General features: G+C 40.1%; 1 pseudogene; it reads right to left on the bottom strand.

Annotated features, from left to right (window-relative positions):
• Nucleotides 1-2042: 2042 nt before the first annotated feature.
• LOC108895903 (E3 ubiquitin-protein ligase Mdm2-like) lies at nt 2043-7059 on the bottom strand (annotated as a pseudogene).
• Between the last annotated feature and the right edge of the window lie 275 nt (nt 7060-7334).

Here is a 7334-nt window from a genome sequence, read left to right as displayed (position 1 = left end):
GACGGAGAATCATCGCGTTACTAAAGTTTCTTCACTATCAAAGTAATTCAGTGATTGTTGTTTGTACATCCATGGGTATTACAAACAAGAACTGCCAATAGCTAATTCGGCATACTTCAAATGATGCTAATTTGTAAAGATGTAAATGAAAAAACAAGGCTAAAAAAAATGGTGCCCACAACCAAAGCACTTATCCCATCATAGACATCATACTGAGACATTCTGGGCGGGGGGGGTCATCTATATAATACAGTGCATTGTTATATAGTAAATTCATCCACCCAACAGCATGTTAAATGGGTAAAATTCTAATTATCAATTTTGATTAAATACTGCTTATGTGTGAATACATCAGCATCAATAATCCAATAATATAATGAAAAAGTTAAAGAAAATGCTGTTAATTTGAAATTTAGCTGTCAGATAAATGTAATGCAGTAAAAATATCTCTCTCTGAAATATAGTGGAAACGCTCAACTGAAGTTCAAGTACCTCTAAACTTGTACTTCACTACAGTACTTAGTTACAATCCAGAACCAGCAGCGGGCAATGCAGTGTAATGTATGTGTGATAAAATAAACAACAGGCTGGTGATAAGACAAGTTAAACTTTATTCAGTTCACAGAAAACTCTGAACAAGAAATTATAAATTTCAGTAGATTCATCTTATTATTTAAAGAGCTCATAGAAAAGTGTCTGTTTAAATAAACCTCTAAGCATCTTAAATAAACAAATAAATATTTAGCATGTTATGGAACACTTTATTTTACGGGGCAATAATTTCCTACTAATTTTCTAATAACTTTGTTGGAACTTTCCTGGTGAGAATATATGAAAAACAGAGACAGTATTCTATTAATTTCTTGCTAGTTTAAAAGTCAGTGCACAGCAAAGTGAGATAACAGATTAAAGTATGTGACAAATTACATTTCTGATAATAAAGTTAATTAAAAGTTAGAAAAATGTTTTTCTTTCATGGAAACGACAAATTTTACTATAATTACTGACGTTTCATGTTTCTTCCAGGAAATTTTCAATTAAATGATTAGGAAATTACAGACCCATAAGATAAAAACGTAAAGCTTTGTTTCATGGGTCAATAATTTTGAATAACTTGCTATTTACAAAAAGCTCCCTGAAAAAGACAATGTAATTTGGTTCTAACTATAGGAAAATAGACAGTGTTTAATTGGTATATTTATGAATAATCAATACAAAATAACGGCTACAGTAAACTAAAAATCTTTTTAGGTCTCAGCTTTTCTGAAAATGTTCTACTTTTTCTCCCTTCTTTAGAGAATAAAATTGGCATTAATCGCTGGATATTTTTCCTATTATTCCTATGAAATTACAGAATTCTTTCCAGGAAATTATCAACCCGTAAAATGAAATGTTACCAAATACAGCGTTACTGATGTTGAAGGAACAATCCGGCGTATTAGGGGGAAGTCTTTTTCACCTAAATTCAGAGAAGATGGTGTGAATCCAACCTCCACAGACTGTTGAAAGGTGGCTGACACAGTTACCGGTTTCCCTCTGCTTCCAGTCTTTGTGGTAAGATGGAGAGCAGAATGATTTTGGAGCGTTCCTTTAAAGTGAGAGCGGGTTCAGCTGAGGCGGGAGAGGACAGGAGGTGAAAGTGACAACAAAGAGATCGGAGATCGTGTCTGTTTCGCAATGAAAAATCATGTTGATGTTTTAGTGCCATTTAAAAGACGAGTTTAGTGATGTTCTAAATTTTTCTTATGGTCAACAAATCCTATAAAAAGACTAAAACCAACAGTGAATGTATCCTGCTGGATGAAATACTCAGAGGAGCAAATTTAGCTGAAAGTCAACCACACTAAGCTGACAATTCTCAATTGTTACAATGGAACACGGTGATGTCTTCAAACATCTGACCAACAGTCCCACACAGAAACATTCAGTTTGCAGTGAAACTTGACAAAGAAAAGCAACAAATCCTCAAGTTTGAGAGGCTGCCAACAGAACGTGTTTAGCATTTTTGGTTATAAAATGTCAAAGAAATCAATGACCGTTGCTTAATCTCAGATTAAAGAACTTGCTGATTTTCTGTTTTATATCACTGTAAACACTGTAAAATTGTTTCTTTGTGTTTTGAACTGTTATCCAGAGACATATAAAACAACAAAAACAACACATATAAATACATCAGCTTGGGCTCTGGGAAGTTAGAAAGACTGACCATTAATGAACTAAATGATTAATCAATTTAGTGAGACAAGAGTATTACTATTTATCAAGAACTAAAGGGGCCGGGTGCTTTACATGTTCTGTAGGAACCAACGGGCTTGGGCTCAGAGATGGACTTACATGTTGGTTTTGGTCTTTACATGTCATCTGCTGACAACAAGAAAAACACAGAAAAACACCAGACATATCCTTTAAAGAGCGTCCCAAAAAGAGAGAGGATAAAGTGATGAGGAGAACCAGAAAGTGTGGACATGTGCCTATGGACAGAAGCTGAGAAGTGAAACTGAACTTTTGTAAGTAATTCTGTGGTTATTGTGAAGTGAGTAGGGCTGAACTGGAGTCTCAACCAGAGAGTAACCTGTGACAGCTGTTGAATATGACTGGGGTTGACACGTTTGAACCCTCGTCATATGTATCTGTTGCTTGAAGTGAGTATGACGTAGCTTTTTTCCACTACAGGAACTTAACGACCTGTACCCGGAACTTAAAAGAACACCGTGAAAGTTGAGTTTCCAGCTTCAGCCTTATTTTCCCACTGTGTTTGCCAAATAACGACCTGACTTTGTGCACAGTGAGGCAGTCGGTGATCAAAAATACTGCACCAATGTTGATTTTCTTTCATGTTTACATTGTTAAATGAATAGAGGAACCCCACCCACAGTAAGATGTCGACAGAACAATCTGGGATACCACACAGTAACTTCTGAGAAAATAAAATATCTGGGACAAAAAGTAATAATTTACCACAGCCCAAGCAGATGCATTCAGATGTCCTGTTATAGCAGATAAATTTCATCATATATGCTGTTTACAATCATATATGATGAGGAAAAGCATAAGCTAGAGCCAGAGAATGACCAAAATAACTTTTTCAACACTGAATCACTACTTAATGGAGCTCACCACTGGGCACATCACAAGACTTTGAAAATACCTAACTCACCCAAAAAGTAGAACCCGTGACAATGGCTACACTTTAACTTTTGTGAGGTTACGTGCCTGTAGTGGAAAAGGCCTAAATGAGAAGACAGAGTTGGCATCTCAGCTGAGGTAGGTGAGAACAGAGCGAGAGGACAGACTGGGTGTCTCAGCTGAGGTAGGTAAGGACGACAGACTGGATGGGCAGCCTGCACACCGGACACAGCTTGTTTCTCTTCTTCAGCTTCCTGGCACAGACGTAGCAGACATTAGATGCCCGGTCCGTCCGTGGACGATGCACGGACTGACAGATGAGACAGGGTCCAGGCACGAATCCGGCAGCCGCCACTCCGCTGACACGCTGCGCTCCAAGTCGGGGACCGCGGGCGTTAAGTGGAGGTGGAGGAATGGGAGGTGGAGGTGAGCGGTCGGGAAAATGGGAGAAGCTCTTGGGAGTCGAGGAGGAGTAGGAGGAGGAGGGCTGGGAAGAAGAGAGATCCTGGGAGTTGGGAGCAGAGGAGGCGGAGTCAGGAGCAGAGTGGGTGGAGTCAGACAGACACTGTGACAAGGAAGGGGAGTTTTTGCTCTTTTCCCATCGGGAACATCAACTCCTTCATTCTCCTCGACATCAGAACCTTAAGGAGACACATCAATTTCCAGTGAGTGCAGAAATGATGTTTGTTTTGAGACTGTACTACCCTGTCAAAATTAATGCACTACCCAGTGAGTATACTGTGTAAATAAATTAACACTGATTAGATGCTTATATTGATTACTGAGGCCCTTATTGAGGCCCAAAAACAATTACATCAAGGTCACTGTCAAAGCTGTTAGCAGGCTTCTCATTTTTAGATTTTATAGATGCACCTTATATTTGCCATGCACTGTAAGAAGGAGTCTGTGCACTGAGCCAGAAATGGTTTGTTAAAGAGGAAAAGCCTACATTAAAAAAGTTGGCAAGGAATGTTTCACTTAAACATTCAAGACATAGACAGAGTGATGAGTCCGTCAGTCAATAAACTATCTTGCGTTAGCATACATCTGTACAAGACCAACAGCTAAAGCAAGCACCGAGTTGTTAAAACTTGGAGTCCTGAAGTTGTATCTAACCACATCACATTGTTGTTTTAATCTGAATCAGTATCTCTGGACATTCAGAGATGAGTCAGATAATTATAACATTAACTAATGATAGCTAAGGAGCTAAAGGGGAAGCTAGGCTTCAAGTAGTTTGTATTACCATAGATGGCATTTGTCACTAAATATAATTCCACACATGAATGTGATAGTTAGAATAATAACCTGGCCTCCTTTCAAGAACACTGAGCTAAAAAGTACCTGGAGCTTCTTTGGCTGCTGATTGGATGGTTGGCTTTGTGGCAGAGGTTTAGGACCGGAGGGGTTGGAGTTAGATATGTTGTTTGACACCTCAGGCAGCCAGTCCTGGCGCAGAGTCCAGCAGCGAAGACAGTTCCTGGGAGCGGGGGGTTCAACTCGTCACACCTCACACACCGCCAGTAGTCCTGAGAGAGGAAACACGTACAACATTAGTTTGAAATAACAAGTGTGTGTTTGTTTTATATGTATGTGTGTGTGTTTGTGTGTGTGTGTAGACTCACAGCTTCAGTGATCTCTGTGTCTTCATCAAAGGAGTCATCATCCTCAGCCTCGAAGATTGTAACCTCATACACCTGAACAAAAACCGACAGAAAGGCAAAAAAAAAAAAAGAGGAGCTGACTTTTGGTACAAATATACAGGAGTCATATTACTGTGACAGGCTTTGCTTATATTCAAGCACCATATATTTAATATTGAGAATTTCAGTCTTATCTCAATAAGATGTTTTTCAAGTTTTTCATGTTTTCCAGCCAATAATATATATATATAATCCTTAATACATTCAGAGGTTGAGTGGTTGTTATATTTACCTGGTCATCGGCAGACACAGAGGCATCATCTTCATTGTAATCATCAGAATCAATGGACTCAACCTCAAATTCGACACTGAAGTTGTCACTGTCTGAGTCTGATGCTGGGACCGTGACCTCTGACCTCCCAGACTAAACACAAACACACACAAACAGTGTTATGATCAAATACAACAACTTTATTAATAGAACAAAGTCTTTGTGTGTGTGTAATACTCACTGTGCTGTGTGAGTCCGACGATTGGCTGCTGTGTCTCCCGCCCACTTCCCAATCCGCCAATCACACACCAGGACAGGCTGTCATCAAACGTCAGGGAGTAGCTGTCAGACCTCCTCCTCTTCTTACCCTCTTCTTCCTCTTCCTCGTCCGACTCTTCCTCATCTTCATCATCCTCTACACTGTGGGAGGTCCTGAGGAGACCAGGTAGTTCGGGTTTAAGTCACAGTATCACAGGTTTGTTGATGAGCACCAATGAGGTGGTGGCGCCTCGGAAGACACGAATACCTGGTTCGTTGCTCCTGCAGCTCCTCCTCCTCCGCCTCCTCCTTCGCCGCCTCCTCCTGTCTGGTGATGACGAGCGACTTTCTGAATCTGCCTCTAAGAACACACAAACACACACACACTTTGACTCAAATTTCATCTTCCATTTTATGGTGATTTTAAAAAATACTGTTTATAACTTACACATTCACACTCTTGTTGAACAGTCACCTAGATACATTTCAAGTTTACAAGTTTCAGTCATTTCCCAAAATAAATATCTTTGAACTATGATTCCTGCAGTTTTTTGCCAGCCCTCTCACAGGACATTTAACCAAAAATCTGACTCAAAGTGAACCTAAAAATGGTGTGTATGATGACATTCGGTGTCTTACCTCTGTCCCTCTCTCTGCTGATTGTTGCTGTGTGGTTCATTCGAGTTTGGTGGCGATCTAAAGAGGACAAAAAAGAAGTTAGTTTTAGTTTTGAGCAGCAGGCAGGTAGAGAAGGAGACTGAGCAACTGATTGACATTAGAGAGAGACGAGGGAAGCACAACAAAACCTACTTGGCTCTTCACAGCCACCAGGTTCTTGGTGATCATTGCAAACAGAACTCTGAAACAGAAACATGTTTTAGTGACCTCAGTAGCTGATGTTCAGAGCTGAACCAAACACACAGAGTTTTTCCTCTCTCTCACCGTGGCTCTTTAACAGAAAAGCTGTCGACTCCCAGTACCCGCCCCAGTGCGTCCTGGGAACAGTGGACGATGTGCTGCTGCTTCTGGTCGTACAGCTGCTTCTGGATGATGTATTGACCCAGGTAGAAATCACCTGCAGGAAGACCGTCAGAGAATGAATGAAGCCTTAAAATGTACAGGAAACATGATTTAAAGTTGTAAAGATTTTCCACTTCTATATGGCAGTGGTTCTTGAATTAGAGGTTGAGACCTGCCGGAGAGTTGAGAAGTGGTCACGAGATGATTGCTAAAGTAAGTTTAATACTAAATTAAAGCACACATAAATTATGTTTTGTGCATATAATACTTGCATCACCTGTAGTCTGCCTGATAAAAGCACAGACTCCTGAAACTAAGTTTGCAACAGTAAAAACGACTCGAGTTCCCAAGGATGCCACCATCTGCTGAACTGGGCACATTAGTGGATTTAACATTTTAAGAAGTTACCTCATAAAATTTGTAATAAGTCAGAGTAAATACAGAGTATGCAGTTGAATGACAGCTTTAGTTTCACTGTGACTTCTAATCAGTGTAACAACATACACACAGACATGCTGTACCTCCTTCATGGTGAAAACATCTTTAGTGGCTCCTGCATGTTGCAGCAAAGAATGGAACTCTACCTTTGGTCTGACCTGAACACCAACACACACAAAATGTTAAGTCACACGGTAAACAGTCACAGTCAGTGAACAGTAAACAGCCAGCAGAGAAGTCAGTCGCTCTCACCAGTTTGTTGTCGTCACTGGTGTCGGTGCTGAGCTCCCCATCAGCTGACATGGTGAGGTAATTGATCCTGTACACAAACACACAGACAAGTCATTAAAGATTACATGGATCATTATAAGAGATCAATACAGTAATGAAATCCTACATTACAGCGGGGCTGGGCTCTACAGCATTTTATCAAATCCGAATCCAACATCACATCTCTTCACCAAAACTGAATCCCTCATCAAATCTCCTGAGTTTAACTTTTATCACTTGTGAATAAAGTTAGATTCAGTTTAGATCTGTGATCAGCTGTACAGTTATCAGTGATAGCTACGACATTA

This window comes from Lates calcarifer, unplaced genomic scaffold (genome assembly GCF_001640805.2).
Source record: "Lates calcarifer isolate ASB-BC8 unplaced genomic scaffold, TLL_Latcal_v3 _unitig_4047_quiver_3650, whole genome shotgun sequence".
Classification (NCBI taxonomy): Eukaryota; Metazoa; Chordata; class Actinopteri; family Centropomidae; genus Lates; species Lates calcarifer.
The sequence above is the reverse complement of the archived record's forward strand: the minus strand, read 5'-3'. Positions and strand labels throughout refer to the sequence as shown.